The sequence below is a fragment of the Armigeres subalbatus genome, unplaced genomic scaffold (genome assembly GCF_024139115.2).
Source record: "Armigeres subalbatus isolate Guangzhou_Male unplaced genomic scaffold, GZ_Asu_2 Contig1540, whole genome shotgun sequence".
Taxonomy (NCBI): domain Eukaryota; kingdom Metazoa; phylum Arthropoda; class Insecta; order Diptera; family Culicidae; genus Armigeres; species Armigeres subalbatus.
The window spans coordinates 84,315-106,583 of record NW_026942330.1 but is presented as its reverse complement, the minus strand read 5'-3'; the positions used below and the strand labels follow the sequence as shown (position 1 = coordinate 106,583).

Below are 22,269 nucleotides of genomic sequence, written 5' to 3'. Positions count from 1 at the left end.
AGTTTCAAATTTCACTGGAAAGTTTTCCTGCAATGGCAGGGTTACATCTAAAAACAATCTTGAAGATAGTGCCGAGTACATATTGCAATGCGCAAAAAATGAGAAAAATAAGATTAGTTTACCAAAAAGTTACTTAACACGCGTTACAACATGAACACTATCCGAATTATAATAATCTTATTCATTATCCACACATTCAGTGCAGGCTGTTGTATTGTAATTGAGCATAATCATAAGGTCGATGAGAATATCATCACATGAGTCAAGCGCTGTCTGAGGCTGCAAGACTTTCTATTACAGCAATGATTATATCTCCCGCTCAATGAATCAACACGATCCATGATTTCTCTGGGGAAGCCACACAAGTCTAATAACGGAAGTATTATTAGTCAGCGTTGAATTTACGTCGATGTTCATAACAATACGGTCAAGGTACATTCTGACGTCAGTCAATATTATCGGATTTAGTACGTTGGCTAGACTCGTTGAATTACCCAAATCAAAACCTGGAGACTATCGCATCTGGCATATGCTCACGTAAGTGATATCTCCAGCTCACTCACGCGTGTCGTGGAAACGAACCCCACGCTGCTGCTGTTGAACCGAATGCGCAAAAAAGGTGATTCCAATTGACCTACGCCAATTCAATAAAATGTGTTCACAGTTGACGATACTTTGCGCAAAATTATTCCGACGCGCTATATCGGTGGCACTACCTCTAATTAACACATAACGTGACATTCACGTTGATGATCGAATCACGTCGCATGAATTATGCTGCTCTGTTTGGATAAGATCTAAAACATCTGGAATAGATATTCGACGAATCGGACACATATGACCCAAATCCTTGATATTTTTTCCAAGCTGGCACAAACAAGTCAGTTAAAATCACACTGCCAAACAATCACAATCGATTAAACAGGTCTGATGGGTTATTCGATTTCAGTCAGCTGATTCCATTCAATATGTTTGTCAAGTGGCAAATTACTTACTTGTTGGTTGGCGCAGTGCGGCGCGTGATATGGCTAGTTAATTATTTTCTAATCGTCATATCGAAAGGTAATAAAGTGTGACGATTTTTTCTACCATTAGGGTCATCTAATTTAATACCATTATTGACCACATAATCAGCAATATCATGCGCTTCATTGTAGTTTATTAAGAAAATGAAAAAAATAACTCGCTGAGTACATCTTGCTAGCAAAGTAGCACGTGCTAGACGATCATTTACAACGCATTGTAATTTGCCTCGTAAAGTGCGTGAGGGCGTGGCAGACTGTAGTCGAATACCTGCGCTAGTGATGTGAACCAGTGCTTCCGAGAGCATGGCTGACGGGTTGGGTTTCGCAATGAAAAATGATTGATATTCATACTGTTATCATCTTATCCGTTCCAAACATGTCAAAAAGTTCTTGATCATAAGTTCTGGTAGCTATGAAGAATTCTTGATTATACTGAGCTGACACAGATAGAAAATAATGAGCACACGTATGCATCAGTCTTTATTTTTGACGTATGACTTAGTCTTTTTTTTCTATAACTAGTGTCATTTGAACAATTTCATGACAATCTGTTAACAAACTTATTTTTGGCGAGTAGTTCAAAGTGAAGCAATTTGATTTCGTATACCCTTTATTTCGGAGTCGACAACGTTACGCTGGCAAGGAAGATTTGAAATGTTTATAGCGTCCATCTGATTAAACGGATTGCCATGTTGAATCCCTTAATTCAATTATTATAAGTACAAGCTTCATATAATCACTGAAAAGATCCGAATATTTGTTCCAAAAGTACAAAAATGTTTTGAAACCAAAACATATACTTTTTAAGAATCTATATAAGTATCGTTTTATTCTTGCGTAATTGGTATACTGACCTCTGATGTCATCGAATTACCTGCTAGTGATACCGAAAACAGCATAGAAGAGCACGACGAGAATTTTATTTCCACATTTTGTTCTAAATTGACATATTGTGTATTAATTTTCTTTAATGTACGAGAAAGGAATGATTTTTCATTTTATCAGCTTTTTTCAATTCGCCAGCCCATATCTTTCGACTGAATAAACATAACGCTTCAATATTTTCCGATTCTCCTATCTAGGATACATACTTTCATATGATATATAAATTAAACAAATTGGAGGTAGTCCATTTCTTGATTAATGGCTACCTTTTTCCATATAGTGACTCGGTGGTAAACAGGAAGGAGAACGGTATGTGGTGGCGTTGCATGAATCACGAGTTACACCAGGTTTATACCCAAGTAACATTTCAAGATTTATCATGCGCTATAAGATGTTTTCATGATCAGTTGCTAATAAAACTAATAACTCTTCCAAAACCTCTTCATAACATCATTAAGATAGCCTTCTGGCCTAATGGACCAACCTAGAAGAAGTTTTTAAACCCGTATTCTTCTTCTTATTATTGGCATTACATCCCCACAGTGGTACAGATCCGCCTCGCAGCTTAGTGTTCATTCAGCACTTCCACAGTTATTACCTGCGAGGTTTCTAAGCCAAGTTACCATTTTTGCATTCGTATATCATGAGGCTAACACGAAGATAATTTTATCCCAGGGAAGTCGAGACAATTTCCAATCCGAAAATTGCCTAAACCGGCACCGGGAATCTAACCCAGCCACCCTCAGCATGGTCTTGCTTTGTAGCCGCGCGTCTTACCGCACGGCTAAGGAGGGCCCAAATAAACCGTATTAAGAGTAGTAATAAAACTGCAATAAAACATTGTATTGAATTTGTTGATACCCTATAAGTGGTTGTCGTGACCATCATAAGAGTAACAATACAACTGTTTCAATTTCATATTATGGATTATATTTATTGTCATTCACTAGATAACAATGTCCCTTATGTAAAGCTGATGTGTGGAAAATAATGCTTCTGATTTTAATTGTACACGCAAAAAAAGCGTTCATAAATTCGTGAACTAACAAGTTCACGGTGTATTTTTTCGTGAACAACAGCCACGGATTCTTGAACACATTTACGTTTTTTGGAACGTTCTGGAAAACGTGACTGGTGTTCCCGAATCCATGAATTAAATCACGGTGTATTTTTGCTGGTTCACGAATTCGGAAACGCCTTTTTTGCGTGTTGATGTTGAAAATGAAGTATTATTTAAGAAGTTCATACAACAGAATGACATGCGCAACCAAATTTATCGTGAATATTGAGTTTGTGCCAGCATACTAAGAAGCTAATGAAAAGTAATTTGAAATTCAATCTCAGTAGGCTGACAGGAATTTCAAGATTGTTCGGAGGGTGGCAGAATATAAATGAGATCATTCAGTGTTCGTTTCTTGAGGCGGAAGGACGCTGATTCTTTATCGGTGTCCAAAGCCTGTTTTCCACGTAGAAGGAAGATACAACGTTTGGCTACGACAATGGTGTAGTTGTTGATCTCCCACAAGGTCTCCTACAATTTTTTTAAGCGATTGAAGAAGTGAAGCGAAATAAGCCAAAACAAGAACGATAAGCGTACTTATAAACAAAATGGCAAAAAAAATAATGATACGCCAAAGTACGCCAGTGGTAAAAAAATGGTAAACCGCAGACAACAAATAGATTGGCGAAAAATCAAGATAAGCCATAAAGATCGTAAGCTCGACGTCGCCCAGAGATGTGAGATTCGGCGAGTTGCCATTTCTTATAATGTTGTTTAGATCCGAAGTTCCCACAATTTTTGGATAAGCGACCCACCTGACAGAATCCCATCTTACTTGCGATCCACCAGGTACTAAATGAATTGATCTTTAGAAATTGGATAAAAATTTGCATTTTTGCGTTGAACTAAACAAATCATAAAAAATGCTTCATTGGAGTTGGACTTGGATCTGATTTGAAATGGATTTGGATTGGATTTGGATTGGATTTGAATTGGATTTGGATTAGATTTGGATTGGATTTGGATTGGATTTGGATTGGATTTGAATTGGTTGGATTGGTTTGGTTGGTTTGGATTGGTTTGGATTGGTTTGGATTGGTTTGGATTGGTTTGGATTGGTTTGGATTGGTTTGGATTGGTTTGGATTGGTTTGGATTGGTTTGGATTGGTTTGGATTGGTTTGGATTGGTTTGGATTGGTTTGGATTGGTTTGGATTGGTTTGGATTGGTTTGGTTGGTTTGGTTGGTTTGGATTGGTTTGGATTGGTTTGGATTGGTTTGGATTGGTTTGGATTGGTTTGGATCGGTTGGGATGGTTTGGATTGGTTTGGATTGGTTTGGTTGGTTTGGATTGGTTTGGTTGGTTTGGATTGGTTTGGTTGGTTTGGTTGGTTTGGATTGGTTTGGATTGGTTTGGTTGGATTTGGATTGGTTTGGTTGGTTTGGATTGGTTTGGATTGGTTGGTTGGTTTGGATTGGTTTGGTTGGTTTGGATTGGTTTGGATTGGTTTGGATTGGTTTGGTTGGTTGGATTGGTTTGGATTGGTTTGGATTGGTTTGGATTGGTTTGGTTGGTTTGGATTGGTTTGGATTGGTTTGGTTGGTTTGGATTGGTTTGGATTGGTTTGGATTGGTTTGGATTGGTTTGGATTGGTTTGGTTGGTTTGGATTGGTTGGATTGGTTTGGATTGGTTTGGTTGGTTTGGATTGGTTTGGATTGGTTTGGATTGGTTTGGATTGGTTTGGGATTGGTTTGGATTGGTTTGGATTGGTTTGGATTGGTTTGGGTTGGTTTGGATTGGTTTGGATTGGTTTGGATTGGTTTGGATTGGTTTGGATTGGTTTGGATTGGTTTGGTTGGTTTGGATTGGTTTGGATTGGTTTGGATTGGTTTGGATTGGTTTGGATTGGTTTGGATTGGTTTGGATTGGTTTGGTTGGTTTGGATTGGTTTGGATTGGTTTGGATTGGTTTGGATTGGTTTGGTTGGTTTGGATTGGTTTGGATTGGTTTGGTTTGGTTTGGTTGGTTTGGATTGGTTTGGATTGGTTTGGTTGGTTTGGATTGGTTTGGTTGGTTTGGTTGGTTTGGATTGGTTTGGTTGGTTTGGTTGGTTTGGATTGGTTTGGTTGGTTTGGATTGGTTTGGATTGGTTTGGATTGGTTTGGATTGGTTTGGATTGGTTCGGTTGGTTTGGATTGGTTTGGTTGGTTTGGATTGGTTTGGATTGGTTTGGTTGGTTTGGATTGGTTTGGATTGGTTTGGATTGGTTTGGATTGGTTTGGATTGGTTTGGATTGGTTTGGATTGGTTTGGATTGGTTTGGTTGGTTTGGTTGCGTTTGGATTGGTTTGGATTGGTTTGGATTGGTTTGGATTGGTTTGGATTGGTTTGGTTGGTTTGGATTGGTTTGGATTGGTTTGGATTGGTTTGGATTGGATTTTGATTGGTTTGATTGGTTTGGATTGGTTTGGTTGGATTGGGATTGGTTTGGATTGGTTTGGATTGGTTTGGATTGGTTTGGATTGGTTTGGTTGGTTTGGATTGGTTTGGTTGGTTTGGATTGGTTTGGATTGGTTTGGATTGGTTTGGATTGGTTTGGATTGGTTTGGATTGGTTTGGATTGGTTTGGATTGGTTTGGATTGGTTTGGTTGGTTTGGATTGGTTTGGATTGGTTTGGATTGGTTTGTTGGTTTGGATTGGTTTGGATTGGTTTGGTTGGTTTGGATTGGTTTGGATTTGGTTTGGATTGGTTTGGATTGGTTTGGATTGGTTTGGATTGGTTTGGTTGGTTTGGATTGGTTTGGTTGCGTTTGGATTGGATTGGTTTGGATTGGTTTGGATTGGTTTGGATTGGTTTGGATTGGTTTGGATTGGTTTGGATTGGTTTGGATTGGTTTGGATTGGTTTGGATTGGTTTGGATTGGTTTTGATTGGTTTGGATTGGTTTGATTGGTTTGGATTGGATTTGAATTTGTTTGGATTGGATTTGGATTGGATTTGGATTGGATTTGGATTGGATTTGGATTGGATTTGGATTGGATTTGGATTGGATTTGGATTGGATTGGATTTGGATTGGATTTGGATTGGATTTGGATTGGATTTGAATTAAATTTGGATTGGATTTGGATTGGAGGATTTGAATTGGATTTGGATTGTGCTTCGTGGAAGGTCGCGCACACGATAGCTTTATGCAGTACTTGAGTGCGCGAATGACTGGAAGCGATTGGCACAGGATCGAGTCCAGTGGAGAAGGATATTTCATGCGGCGTGGGTTCATTCAAGAGGAGCTGTAACCCATCAAGTATCAAGCAAATATGTAAGAATGAAAAGCTGGGTATCAAACGTAAAGTTTGAGCTTTAACTGTAACTAATCTTTAAAAAATCAAAACTTTATGAGAATCATAGAGTAAATAAGGATTCCGGGCGTTTGCTGATTACTAAAGCTGTTATAGAAAGCTTTCAACCGTCGGAAGATTTGATCTTAAGCCTTACTTAATACCTAGCTAAACAATCAGCAAATTTCTAGGGGGCCATCCAGAAACCACGTGGTCATATTTTTGAAGATTTTCAACCCCCCCTCCCCCCATGTGACTTATCGTGGTCATTTGGCAGACTCCCCCTCCCCCCCTATGACCACGTGGTTTTTTTCAAGTACAAAAATTAAAAAAAAACCTTATGTAACTAAAACATATGCCCAATGGGATTATTTAAACTCGTCTTATGACAGGTGAAAACATTCCACTAAAAAGCTCAAAATAATTTTCTGCTCAAAATAATTTTCTTATAAAACATATGGTTAATCCGATCAATTTTGAAGATGGACAATTTCAATTGATTCAAAATTAAACTAAACCCAGCATGGAAATTATAAATTTTCATGAAGTCGAAACTTTTGATTGTGTTATCATGTTGTAATGTGTACTCGCACACCTTCAATGCATCACGAGGATACAAAAAATGTGGACTCGCGAATATCTTATAAAAAATTCGAGAAAAATTTATAATGGCTTAGAAAATTTCCAAAATATCCCTATTTTTTAATTTTTTTAAATTGTTTTATTAGGTTTTTTTAAAATAACTATAAAGTTCATCACTGAATATCCCTATAGATTTCTTAGAGTATTTGGGACCTTCCATAGCTCTGGAAGTACTGGAAATTCTTAAGATATTAACCTCAGCGAAGCATCTGATCTGAACTCCTACAACGAAAGGTTTATCAGAGAATCACAAAGTTAATATGTAATCTTAGAGATGCAAATAAAACCTCCTACTGTTGTTTCTTTTGAGTAGCATTCCTGTAGAAATTTCAGTATTGTTTTCAGAATCATCAATATTAGAAATAAATAATTATAAAATTATTTTTTTTAAATTGTTTATTGCTAATATTGATTTATTCATGAAAATTTTGTATTTTTTCGTTGAACATTTTTATTTTTTTATGGAAAATTCTCATTTCATAATTGCAATTTTTGCTTTTTCAAGTGCTAATTTATTATTGTTGTGTGTATTATTGTTCTTTATTGGCAATTTCCTATTTTATTATGGAAAATTTCTATTTTTTTCTCTACTAAAGAGATTTTCAATCCAGAGCTGGCTCATCTCTCAAAATTTCTAATTCTTCATTGAAATTTTATTTTGATATCGACTCGTGGAAGCCAATGATGCCATACTAAAAATATTTTCTCGGTCAATCTGATGGTTCCTTTGAATAATTTTCCAAGGAACTTCTATTCCACATCTCGAATATGCTTCAGTCAATGGTCCTTTCATTAGCGACTTATAGAGGAATGGATGTATTATAGACCAATTATTATTTTGGAGTTCGGATCATTCGATTTATTCAATTAACCAACTTATGAATGATGTATGATATAATATCCCAGTAGGTCCATTGGGTTGATATGACTTCAATTATTATTTATACAAGCTACTACAGACTTTTTAGGTTATACAAAACGTCCTGGAAGTCGTAATGTTTGAACTACTCGAGTCTGTGAACCCAGAGCTTCTAAGGCCCTACAAAAACAGTTTGCGAACAAACCTCATAGTCATTGTGCAACTTGCTGTTGACTCAAGATAATTTTGGGTACCTTGTCTCTTTGATCTCATGTTAATGGAAATTAGGATCATATGCTTATTTCATCGGATTGGGTATATACCGATGATGAGAACTTTGCAAATGTCTTGATTGATCTGGTAGATTCGTGGGCTGAACTTGAGAGCATTTTGAAGTACCTTGAGCATCTCGTATTCCTGAATATTAATCACTGGCTTAACGTTCAGGATGACCCATCTTATCTGACCATCCATCTGTTTAGAATGATTCAAACATTTAAACTTTATTTACACGTTCTTAGAATCGAAATCTTCCCACACGCTTACTTCAGTTCACCCAAATATGGGTGAAGTATACCTAAAATCGTCGAAAAGTGCACATACGTATTTATGGGTGAATAGATCTTTACCTATTTATGAGTAAACCTAGATTACCCATATATAGGTAGTTAAGTAGAGGTGATTTATTGGTAAACTTTACCCAAATATGGGTGATTTTATTTTGTTTGAAGCTATTCTGAATTTTTCTAATATTAATATCAAAAACAATAAAAATCTAAGAAATACATCATTTTATTATATCAAATAAATGAAATTTAAAACAGTATAAATTTAATAGTATATCAAGGCATTTTATAATAGTACAATAATACTTGGTACTATTTACACTAAAATAAAGTTCAGCATCTAACAGCAGGTGCCGAGGATTACGCCGCAGTTGGCATGCTTCCGGGTGTTTACGTTTGCTGGAACATGGGTAGCATCTATTCACGTTCACAGAGGTCGTTATAGTCCTGTTAAAAGTCAACATATTAAGCAATGTGAAACTAGACTTGTGGATCCACTACTCAATAAAAATCCGGAACCTTCAAGTGACGAAGTGTTTTTTCTACGATTCATGCTTCTCTTCGGAGGTTGTGCGTGTCTCCCTTGGCTTCTCCGAATTGGAAAATTATTTACTTTTTTCGATGTGAAATTTCAAATGCAGATCGTTAAAAGGCTTCCGGTTTTCTATTGAGAATAAAATGTATTGAAACTTACCACAACAGAAGCTGGTGGGCACGGGCCTGCAACGGCTGATTCGGTTGATAGGCTGACTTTTCATTTTATTGTTTCGCAGTTCCGTGAGCTGAAGTCCCAGGGCTAAATATGGGCTGCTTGATGGTGGCATTGACAATTCTTTCCTTTACTCAGGAGTAAACTGGCTACGGTATCAATTTGCGATATCCTTATTAAGTTGTACGCCACGGGCTCGGCCACGGGTGCGGTAATTTATTCACCGGTTGATGCTTTGTTTCCTCCTGGAAGGTATTCGTCTTTTGGACCGTGGCCCTTTAACTTGTTTCGACACCTATGCAAAATGCAGAATTAGAAGGGAAATCAATGCGGATATCTATTAGTTAACAAATCTGCATTTACTTACCATTTATTAGTTAATAAATCCACAGAAATTTATTTATTAATTTTGCACTATACTGCCTGCCGAACAGCAAAAGATCATTTTGAGGAAAGGACGCTCAAATATTTTCACCCAAATATGGGTGAATTCATTTACTCATATATGGGTAAAGCAACTTTTACAATAAAATAAGTGAAATTTACTGATAAACTTAGTACAATTCACCCATAATATAAGTAAAATTTGCATTACCTAAATATGGGTAAATGAAGTACCCATAAATAGGTGAATTGATCTAAGCGTGCAAGGTTTCGGATATCTGAGTTTTCATGGTCAGTCAAAGTTGAGCTCCCATATTTTTTCTGTAAAGCCAATATCTAGATGAACAATTTTACTGAAGAAAATGATGACCTAGCTCTCTTTTGTGATTTTATAGACAATCTAAAACACTGGGCATATATGACCCATCATTCCTGAAAGGGTTGAGATTTGTTTTGGAATTCAATTTCAATCGTTATTATAACACTATTTTTTAACCTAGAATGTTTTAGGAATTGGAGAGTTTTTTTTCTGGAACACTGGCACTTTTTTCATATCGCAGGAATCTCCTTAGTTCTAAGACCCTTTTATGAATTTAAAAAGCATTTTATTTAGAATTTCATATTGATTTTTTAAATGCACTTCTAGAATTTTGTGCAATCAGAACATTTAGGTGCATTATTAATTTTTTCGATCAATTATGATAAATATTCAATATCATGAAAACTAGGCTTCTTAAGCCTAAATTATTGCCTACATTTATTGCTTGGATTAATTTTAATTCCAAGATCTTCCTAATTTTCAAGAATAATTATTCTGGAGTTGCAAGGGAAACCCTTCGGAATATTGATAAGAAATTCTTCGGAGTCTCCCCGGAAAATCTTTAGAATTTCAACGACATTTATTCCCGAAATTCTGTGGAAGAGTTCCGAAAAATGTTCGGTAGAAATTTTGAAGAACTAGAAGAATCCGTAGAAGGATCCGAAATACATATTTACGATGAAAATTCCAATAAACATCAAATTCCGGAGAATTTCCAGTATAAAATCGAAAAAAAATCCAGCTTACTTTTTTACAGAATCTCTAAAGATTTTTTTAAAATCCTAGGCAATTTTAATGAATCTTCAAAGGAAATTGCCAATGGATTTTTTTTTCATTTTCCAAAAGAAATTCTTAGAAATTTTCAGCAGTTTTTTTTAATTTCCAAAAGAAATTATTCGGAATATGCCAAAATATTTCCGATGGAAATTCCTAAGATTTTCCAGTAGAAAATCGAAAAAAGTTCATCTGAATCACCAATAATGAATTTCCCGAGGAAATTCCGATGTTTTTACAAGTGGAAATAACGAAAATATTGTACTTTTGTAGTACTTGTAAAGGTTGTACTTTTGAAGCATTTCCAGTAGGAATTCCTCAAAAAATTAAATCAAAATTTTAAAGATTTTCTGATGTGAAAATTCCTTGAACCTTCTAAATCATTTCCTGTGCATCTTTGCATGGTAAAGATTTAAAGCAATGTTTAGCTGAACCTACAAAGAAATCAGAATGACATCCCGAGGAAGAATGAATTCCCGATGAAATTTTGAAATGATTTCTGGTTCAAATTCAAAAAACATGAACCTTGAGTGTTCTGAAGATTTATTCTTTGAAAATCCAAAGAATTTTTTGGAGATAATCCATAGACTCTTCCGTGGAAATTCTAGATAATGCCTCGAATAAAAAAATACTTGGAAAATTTAAAAAAATTTGATAGAACTCACAAAGAGCGTAAAAAAGTATTCCGAAAATTTTTCATTTCAAAATTCCAAAATTGAAAAAAAAAAAAAATCAACGGAAATATATAAATAAGTGTTTCATGTGGCATTGGCTCCATATTCCAACTGGAAGTTGGTCTGCTTTTCAACTTAGTATATTCTATTAGCATTTCCTCAGTTATAAATTGAAAGCTTTTTTATGCCAGCCATTGCACGATTATATATCTTGTGTAGCAAGTACGATGGATACACTATAACTAGGGTGTCGAGAATGTTTCCCACCCGAAAACATCCTAGACAGGAACGAGAATCGAACTCGTCATCTCCGGATTGGCAATCCTATGCCTTTGCTCGCAAAGCTAACTGGAGACTGAACATTTTGAAGTGCACTCCTTAAAATGTTCGAAAAACTTCTTTTGTAAATGAAGAAGAATTTCTGCTGAAGATTCGGAAGAACTTGTCGAAGAAATTCATTAGAATGTTTTTCCACCGAAAATTATATGTATTTCCCACGGGACTGTTTTTAATTTTCAGACTGAATTCACATGGATTTTTTTTCGGAGTTTTAAGGAAAATTTTTCGGAATTAACACTGGAGATGTTTTGTTTTTTTTTTCATTATCAATTTGTAGCAAAATTTCCAAGCAAAATTTTTCAGAGAGAATTGTTCAAAAAAAATCTGAATGCCAGCACTTTATCAGGATTGTATGAAGTAATGTCAAAGTTTTTACAGGAAATTTCTTTACTTGATTTTTCCTGAATATCCACAAGAAATTCTTTTGAATTTTTCTTCTTAAGAGTTTTTCTTGGATTATTGTAAAAACACGAACATTTTTCAAAATTGTAGCTGCAGTCCACTGATGAAAAAGTGTCGGCAGCGTGATGCCAAAAACCATCTGCGGCGGATTTTTTTTTAAATATTTTTCCATTTTTCCTATCCAATTTGTTTTGTGGAAATTGAGACTGAATCGCAACCTGTTTTTTCGTTTATTTATGTATGGATATAGGATCTTAGACTAAGATGGTCAAATAATGCAGATATGCATCGGCGTTGCGACCGACGCTGCGTTATCGATTTTCCTAGATGCACACCTACGTCTTTTTAAAGCTGAGTTGAAAAGACGCTACGTGGGCATTGGCCCTTAGATGCGCTTTGCGTTTAATGATTTAATCATTACATTTTAATGATTTGTATTTTTTACACCGCTATTGTTATTCACCAAAAGTTTTCGTGTAAAAAAACCACGTGGTTCGAGAGCAACACCCCCCCTCCCCCCATGTGGCTTATCGTGGTCATTTTCCAAACCCCCCCCCCTCCCCCCATATATGACCACGTGGTTTCTGGACGGCCCCTAGCCAATGTTAGCCATTTCAACAAAACGACTCATAATTATATAACGTTGATTGTAATCGATAAAAAATGTCTGAAAATCATATCAAAAGTGGTATTTGTATGTCATCAGCTGATTTCGTTCAGTTCATTAGTTTCCGTCAAGTGGCAAAATTACGCTTCGATGGCATAGCTGAAGTGTGGCGCGTGGTGGATGATAATAAATAGCTGTAGGGTAAGTGTACCGGTTTCCAGCATTACGATTCCTAATTTAGCCATCCTTGATGCTGATAGATATCTTCACTTTTCGAAAGCAATCGATCAGTTCCAATTGCGCAGAAGTAAAGTAGGAAAGTATACCTCCTGCTGGAGCTGAGAATTGTTTAGCCAATCAGCGTATGATAGATTTGATTAAAATTCTGTTTAGGAGCCTACCAAAATCTGTATAAAACTGAGCATTTTTGTAGGTCGCTTATTAAAATGGACTTTCATTTGCGAAAGTTGACAAAACCGGTACACTTACTCTAATCGTAATATCTGGAGTGTGAATATTTTTTATGTGTGACGTGATGTGATAGTACCCGGCTCTTGTTTCACAAGTTCATGAGTTGGTGCTAATCAGGAAATGATGTTCCATTAGTCGACGTGTTAATTTATATGAAGATTTTTTATCCCGGGATGCACTTAAATAAAGATAGTATATTTTTTGCGATAACAGGATTTTGAACAACCAAACTAAGCAAAGTTCTTATACAGAAACGGTAGAACTGTTTCAAACTGAATAATATAATTTGGGTATAATTTAGGCCATTCTTAGTTTCCAAATTAAAGTTTATTTTCATGTCTGCGGCAGAAACTTAAATACAGACTTTCACCATGTATACTTTAATTGTGTCAGGTTGTTACGAAAAGCTGACGTAAAATCCATCAAATGTTCGCCATTGATGAATCTGAGATATGGGACTGTTTACTTAAGGCTTTATACATCGACTTATTTGTTTGCTTGAAGGCGTTAGTTCAAATACGGAACTAGAAGTTTTAATTACTTTCGGAAGTATCTCGAAACACCACTTGTTGAATCAAGTAGATAGATGTCTGAAGTGGACCGGAAGCTTCCACAAAGTAGGTAATATGTATCGTCATCTTAGGTGGCAGGTGTTGTAAAGATAAATGAAAAATCATTTTGAAGAGTTTTGTTTTTGTATTTAGAGTATAAATTACTTAGTCTCGAATATTTCATTGTCATCCCTTCGATGACGGTACATCAGTTGTGAAATTGTTTTATGTTATTTCAAGCGCTCTAGATGTGACGCAGTGCACAGAATATAATACAGTATGCATTTTATTTTTACCAGTGTAAGCAGTAGTACATTGATTATAGCATATTGTATGACTTGCATTGCTTCTCCATTGTGTGGATTGGATAGGCTTCTGTGTATCTCTTCTCAATATTCACCAACATGAAAGTTCTGGTTGTTGAGCTTTTTCATAAATGCTTCATTTATGCCTAATTCATTATTATAAAGAGAAGAAGTTTTCATAAAGTTTTGATCGAAAAAGCATTCTTCTTAACTTTTAAAACCGTAAATTCGATTTGAAAATGCGAATCCGATAAGTAAATATGTTTGATTTTCTCGTACACCAAGTACGAGTATAGGCTATATATATTAGCTTCAAAAACAAACTTTTTTTAGGAAACCCTTAGAACCATAGGGTTATATACCAATCGACTCAGTTCCACAAATTGAGTTTCGCCAATTTTACAGGCACTTATCCTCAACCGATTTGCTCGAAACAGGTTGCATTGTTTCTTATTGAAAATTGACAGATCGGACTATGAATCCAAAAGTGATGGTCAAAATACTAATTTCAAAAGCTGTATAGGAAAAATGATTGGCACTTACACTCATCCAATTTGCTTGCAACATCAGGAAACTTTATAATGAGTATGAATGAAGGTGAAAAATAAGGCATATCCACCTATGAGTGTTATTTTAGATTTTTCTTATTTGTTTCGCAACCTTCAACCCAACGAACAAGAAAGCCGCTAGGTAGATTAATTAGATTTTTTGATCCATTTCAATATTAATTTGAAATTTGTAATTTGTATGAACTTTTGAAAATAAAAATGTGACAACAATTAGAAACAATCAACTCCATGGCGCCAACAAGTCCAATCCTACCCAGCACAAAATTATCGTTCCCAAGAGCTCGATTAACTCAAGTGGCTATCGATAAGGAATCGTCACCAGTCTGCTTCAACCAGTACGTAACGTTGATCAAAATATTGCATGGCCGCACACGCCACCACCCAACAACCGTAATATCGTCGATATCAAGAAAACGGAAACGTACAGAAATTAGATAACAGGTCTATATACAAAACAATAATTGAACCAACGACGACGGCTCCAGTTTATGTTTGTCGGCTGGGTGATGTTGTTGCTGTTGGCAGCATTTGGGAACCCATCTTTCGAGTGAGTTTAACAAGTGCTGTTGCTTTTGTGAGCATGATAAACTCTGCATAATTCCCCGAGGCAATCAACGCCAGATTTACCGGTAGCGTAGCGTATATCGAACAAGAAAGAAATTGGATGAGTTCAGCTCGACGGAATGTTTTGCTGCGCTGTTGCAGCAGTATTAGGCCAAATATTCGATTCGGTTCAAATAGTTCGATACTATAGAAGACTGACGATTTGAGAACTAAGAACTGGAACAAATTTATGATTTGAATGCCTTTGATATGAAATATGAACGGAGAAAACGACTGGATGGATCAGGGAAGAACATAGTTAACCGTTACAAAGAAAAAAAAACGAGAAAGGCAATAACAAAATATAGCTCAAATGAAAGAAGATTTGTTTTACCTTTCCATGACGATAATAGCTCATTAACAGTAAAACGTCCCGACTAGAAGAGCATAACAGAAACTGAACACAATTTTAACATATTATGATATTTATAACTTATTTTGATACAATTTTGTTCTTAGTAGACGTTGTTTTTCAAATGTTGTAACAGGATTTTATCATAATATGATCTGAAGAATGTTTAACACCGAATTGCCCAACAGTAGGCAATTAAAATTAAGCATATGCGGTATTTCGAAAAATTTCGTTTTAGGGCATTCGAAACGAAATTCCGCGGAATTCCGCGGAATTTGACTATGGCGAAATCTTATTTTCTGATTTCGTTTCGTATCGTTAAAAAATTTCGACAGAAAAATCTTTTTTTAACGAAATTTAACGGAATTTCGCGGAATTTCGAAATTAGTTAATAATTTCTAATAATAATTCTAATTTCCATATCATAAAAAAAATTCGGCTGCGCCGCTTAATAAAACCATTCAAACTCTACTCAATATTTTATACATATAAATACTTCTGGATTTTTTGGCTTTCTCAGTCTTATGTATTCAAAACGATGTGTTTTGTTTTGCCCTTTTTCAAGGCCAAAATAAACGGCCGAAACGTCGGGCAAAACAAAACACATCGTTTTGAATACATAAGACTGAGAAAGCCAAAAAAATCCAGAACAAATCTTCCAGTCGATCTCTCTCTTACATATAAATACTTTCACTAAATCTTACTACGTAATACAATTCTGTATCTTCAACAGAAACGCATTTAGCTTGCAACTTGAAAATATCTTCAATGTTTTGTTAAAAGTGTTCAAGTATAAAACGCAATGCATATTTTTGTTAATTTAAATAATATTGTTCAGTGAAGTAAAAGTAATTGGTAGATCTCATCGTTTTGGTATGCTATATTTTTATTTAAGCTAACTGAGTTGTGTTTGCGTATGTAACATGTAATGTATTATGAGGCGTTTGTTCGATTTGTGCTCTTCTAGTTGTGGAAACTCTTCGATAAGCGAAATAATCTTCACTGGACTACTGAGTATTGTCCGTTTTCCGTTGTCTTTTGAAAGTATTCAGTTTGAACAACCATTGTTTGAAAGCAATGAAATGGAGATGATGACGTTTCAGAAGTTTTCCTGATTTAGTAGATTGTTAGATCTTTGTCGATTTAAGAATGCTCCAGATTTGAGGCATTCTCTGATATCTCATTTATTTCGGATTCTGGAACTGATTCGTATCTTTTCGATTGAGATCGTTGTCATGACCTAAACTTCTACCTTCAGATATTTTTGATTCCGTATATCATGGAAATCTATAATTTTCTCACATTTTCTAGACTCTTCAGATCCAGATTATTCAAATGCTTCAAAATCAGTTTGTTGTTAGTTTGGATGTGCTGTTGCTTTTAACAGTTAGTTAGTTAACATTTAATATATTATTTATTTTAACAGTTAATATTTAACAGTTAAGCAGTTAATGCTGCTGCTTTTTAACAGTTATCGTAAATGTCTGCGTTCGAGTTGTTGGCATAGAATGGCCAAAAAACTATTTTTGCCTTTCTCGTACAACTAAGTTGTACCGAAAGGCTATCATTTCACTCCGAAAACGAACTTTTTATAGAAGTCTCTGAGACCCATAGTATTATATACCAATCGACTCGGCTCGGCGAGCTGAGCACATGTCTGTCCGTCCGTGTGTATGTATGTGTGTATGTGTGTGTATGTGTGTGTGTATGTGTGTGTGTATGTGTGTGTACAAAAGCTATAAAAAACATAAAACAATTTTTCGTATAGTAATCCTTGACCGATTTTCTCGCAACAAGTTTCATTCGACAGGGGACAAAGCCTTGTTGATCACTATTGAATTTTATAACGATCGGTCATTGCGTTTCAAAGTTATGAAGAAAATGGTACATCGGACCATATAAACCCCATATAAGGTTGGTGTCTTAACTAAATGCGAGAAAGGCACCACCAACGCTAGGTGGATTAATCTGGGTTTTTGTACAAAAAGCGCGTAAATAATCCCGCCATTTTTTTTGCACGTATTCTCAACCATTCTTGCATTCAAATGGAAATCCTGTCTTATCATTTCATGGCTGAATCGGACTATGGACTCAAAAGTTATGGCAAAAATATTGTTTTTCCATAATACACCAGAAAGTCACCGATGCCGCAGATGGTTTATTCAGGGTTTTCTTTTCTAAGTAATTGACTATACCACTGCAAGTAAAATAAAACATAGATTTTTTAATTGCAGATTTAATTTTTTTATGGTGATTCGATTATCCGGAGGATTTGATTATCCGGAGTGAAAATAAAGTCGATACTCCGGATAATCGAGTCCGACCTGTATTTGGAAGATTCTGTACCAAATTAATTAAGTTACACTGGCATGGCAATCACCTCTTTAGAGCTACCGTCTGAATAGTAACAAAGCAGTCTCGATTGAATTGTTATATCATGTCCTAGCTCTCATTTCATTGCCAAAATCAGCACATAACCGTATTTGTTTACGGTAATTTGTTCATCATTTTGGTGAGCTGCAGGAATAACGGCTTTACAGATTCATCATGGAATTTGGAACGTTTTCCGGGGCCCCAGGAAATGCGAGGCAAGTAGACTGTCCCACATAATCCGGGACGGGTTATGCCTAGGGAGCGGGTCATTTGGCATAAAGTCATTTGGCATAACGCCATTTGGCTTAACGGACATTTGGCATAATTGACTACAGCGACAAAAGTGAGGGTCATTTGGCATAACGGAGATATGGCATAATTTTTACTATGTCTGAAACTTGATTATGCATATGTACAACATGTGATAGATTTAGTTCGGAAAAGGTATTGGAGGGTAACCGCCCCTTCGGTGGGGTTTGATCCCACGACCCCAGTTCGCATGACAGGTGCTTTCCCTACTAAGCTACGAAGGACCTCCGTCGTCCACCGCAGCTTAGCGGGTACTGATGAAACCAAATTCCCAGCACCAGGTACCAGCCGATCTCTCGCAATACATTTTCAGAACTAACTCTCTCAAATGTATTTTTGTACACAATGTCAACCAAGTAGTTATTGTATACAAAAAGTATTGTGTACAAAAATACATTTGAGAGAGTTAGTTCTGAAAATGTATTGCGAGAGATCGGCTGGTACCTGGTGCTGGGAATTTGGTTTCATCAGTACCCGCTAAGCTGCGGTGGACGACGGAGGTCCTTCGTAGCTTAGTAGGGAAAGCACCTGTCATGCGAACTGGGGTCGTGGGATCAAACCCACCGAAGGGCGGTTACCTCCAATACCTTTTCCGAACTAAATCTATCACATGTTGTACATATGCATAATCAAGTTTCAGACATAGTAATTAATTTCCACTCCGGGTGGCTTAATACCCGGCATATAGGCAATTAACTTTTAATGTACTGATCTCGAGTGGCGATCTCTCTTCGCTTGTGTGGTCGTGTTGGGATCTGACGACCAAACTGGCACAACCTCACACAACCCTACTTCATTGAGCGCCGTTGCTGATGAAGCAAGTGTGTAGGAGCCGGACAATATTAAATACTCATCCTACTTGGTTGACATTGTGTACAAAAATACATTTGAGAGAGTTAGTTCTGAAAATGTATTGCGAGAGATCGGCTGGTACCTGGTGCTGGGAATTTGGTTTCATCAGTACCCGCTAAGCTGCGGTGGACGACGGAGGTCCTTCGTAGCTTAGTAGGGAAAGCACCTGTCATGCGAACTGGGGTCGTGGGATCAAACCCCACCGAAGGGCGGTTACCCTCCAATACCTTTTCCGAACTAAATCTATCACATGTTGTACATATGCATAATCAAGTTTCAGACATAGTAATTAATTTCCACTCCGGGTGGCTTAATACCCGGCATATAGGCAATTAACGATCTCTCTTCGCTTGTGTGGTCGTGTTGGGATCTGACGACCAAACTGGCACAACCTCACACAACCCTACTTCATTGAGCGCCGTTGCTGATGAAGCAAGTGTGTAGGAGCCGGACAATACTAAATACTCATCCTACTTGGTTGACATTGTGTACAAAAATACATTTGAGAGAGTTAGTTCTGAAAATGTATTGCGAGAGATCGGCTGGTACCTGGTGCTGGGAATTTGGTTTCATCAGTACCCGCTAAGCTGCGGTGGACGACGGAGGTCCTTCGTAGCTTAGTAGGGAAAGCACCTGTCATGCGAACTGGGGTCGTGGGATCAAACCCCACCGAAGGGGCGGTTACCCTCCAATACCTTTTCCGAACTAAATCTATCACATGTTGTACATATGCATAATCAAGTTTCAGACATAGTAATTAATTTCCACTCCGGGTGGCTTAATACCCGGCATATAGGCAATTAACTTTGAATGTACTGCATAATTTTTGTTTGTAATAAAATAAATTACAAGTCTCAGAGATGCTGTAAAAAAACCTGGAATAGTGAATTTAACATAATAAAATACACAATCCTTTCGAAGAAAGCATGCATTAGCCGAGTATGGAGCGCTTGCTCGGATTAAATAAATGATGGATGCAAATAAATAAATCCCTTTTTTAAAAGTAGTCGTTTGCTTAGATTAAGGCAATGGTGGATATTACCCTTTCTTAAAAAGTAGTTGCTCGCCCAGATTTAGGCAATGGTGGAGGTGATTCATTCTTAAAAGGTAGGCGCTTGCTCGTATTACGACAATTGTGGATGTGATCTCTTCTTAAAATTAGGGCGTTCACTCGGCATAAGGCGATGGTGGATGTGAGCTCTTCATTAAAACTAGGCGCTTGCTCGGATTAAGGCAAGGGTGAATATGATCACTTCTTGAAAAGTAGGCACTTGCCCGGCCTTCTTAAAAAGTAGTTGCTCACCCGGATTTAGGCAATGGTGGATGTGATCCTTTCTTAAAAAGTAGGCGCTTGCCGGGTTAAGCCAATTGTGGATATGATTCCTTCTTTAAAACTAGGCGCTTGCTCGGATTAAGGCAAGGGTGAATGTGATCACTTCTTGAAAAGTAGGCATTTGCTTGGATTAGACCAGTGGTGGATGTGATTCCTTATCTTTAAAAGTAGGCGTTTGTCTAGATTAAGGCAATGGTGGAAGAGATCCCTTTTTTAAAAGTGGGCGTTTGCCCGCAAGAATGCAATGGGGGATTTGATCTCTTCTTCAAAATTATAAGTGATTATTTTTTTATGAAAAAATAAGTTTATTCAGAATACGGCAATGGTATATGTGATTTATCCTTTGGAAGTTGGCGTTTTCTAGGAATATGGTGGTGAATATAATTAGGGGTGTTGGCCCGGGGTAAGGCAATGGTGGATGTAATTCCCTCTTTGAAAGTGGGCTTTTGCCCGGATTGAAACAAGCTTGGATTTGATCCATTTTCCAAAATTAGGTGTTTGTCAAAATCAAGTAAGGGGTCGTTCAATAATGATGTCACAGGTTTTAGGGGGGAGGGGTATAAGCTTTTGTGACAGTACATATACGAGGTATACAAAAAAGCGTGACAGAGGGGAGGGGGGTCTAGAAATCACAAAAAGTAGTGGACATCATATTTGAATCACCCCTAAGGGGATTCCAAATTATTTTTTTATGTAAGCGTTTTCCTGGAATAAGTCAATGACGGATGTGATCCTTTTCTCTTAAGTAGCCATTTCGTTTTTCCTCCTTCCGAAAAATGTCTACCATCAGTCTAAATCTATCAGAACATATCCTCGATCTACTCTAACTATGTGAAAAAATACTTCACAAAACTCATTACCTTTAAGGACAAGCGTCACAGTATCCAAAACTAAATTCATTCGCGTTTTCAAGGGCACACCACTCAATACGAAGGCAGTGGACAACTTTTGTTTTCATTGTTTCAGCTTTGCAGTGTCGCAGCATGCGTGGAATAATAAAAATGACAGTTGAGTGGTAAGCCCTCGAAAACGCGAGTGAATTTTGTTTTGGATTTCGAGATGCTTGTCCTTAACAGTTTCAAATTATGCCAAATGACCCACTTTTTTGTTGCAGTTCAAAATTATGCCAAATGTCCGCTATGCCAAATGGCCTTTATGCCAAATGGCGTTATTGCTAAATGACTTTATGCCAAATGACCTAGACCCTAATGCCTACATGCAGATAGCGTGAAAATGTTGCTAGAGTCAGCGCATCCCAGGGATATTATTGTTAAGGTTCAACTCCCACCGCAGCGCACCAAAGAATTTGTGAAAGTGATGAAACCAAATTAGTTTTCATCTAGCAGTCACCATTTTCGTTTATCTTCCAAGGCTAACTCCATAAAAAAATTAATGGATGGAAAATGCCCCTTACCATAAAAAACTCACAACGTAAAAAAAGTTGAGTATTGTATAGCTTTCATACTGCTTAGATCTGGTTGGGAATCAGCCAAAGTGCACCAAGCGGATTTTTGGCTGACTTGTGATATTTTGTTCGTACAAGGACACCGGAAATTGTAGAATATCCTCAGTTATGGGGTTGAGGGATAGCCGATACGATTTGTGACCAATTAAATCTGTTAAACGAAAACTTGGGCAAAAAATGAGTAATTTTTCGTTGGCGCTTGGTGTGTCTTGGCTGAATCCCGACCATCTGTCGAAAATACTATTTTGGAAAGTTTTACAGATTCAATAAATCTTCATGAATTTGGTCGAAAATTTACCTGGAGACTTGATTCAAGATGTTAATTGAAATGGAGGGATGGCACTTTCAATCAGTAATACTTTTCAAAATGTTTCAAATCAATTTGATCTAATGATCTAATCAATATGAAATCTGTTGGGAATATTAAGCGATATTAGGCGATGAATATTTTCACGTTGTTTATAGTAAGGGGCATACTTTTGAAAATGGTGAATAGATCCAAAATAACCTGTTACTTACTATGTCCTTTTGAAAATTAAGCTAGTTTCTCCCTATGGCATTTG

General features: G+C 36.7%; 1 long non-coding RNA gene and 1 pseudogene across 1 annotated transcript; both read right to left on the bottom strand.

The window, feature by feature from the left end:
- LOC134202945 (uncharacterized) overlaps positions 1 to 22,269 on the bottom strand; it is a 42,462-nt pseudogene that overhangs the window by 9,890 nt on the left and 10,303 nt on the right.
- LOC134202943 (uncharacterized) lies at positions 8,524 to 9,463 on the bottom strand. Its single transcript, XR_009977384.1, has 3 exons — positions 9,392 to 9,463; positions 9,010 to 9,319; positions 8,524 to 8,762 (listed from the first exon to the last, which is right to left on the bottom strand). It is a non-coding gene; the product is annotated as an uncharacterized LOC134202943 (long non-coding RNA).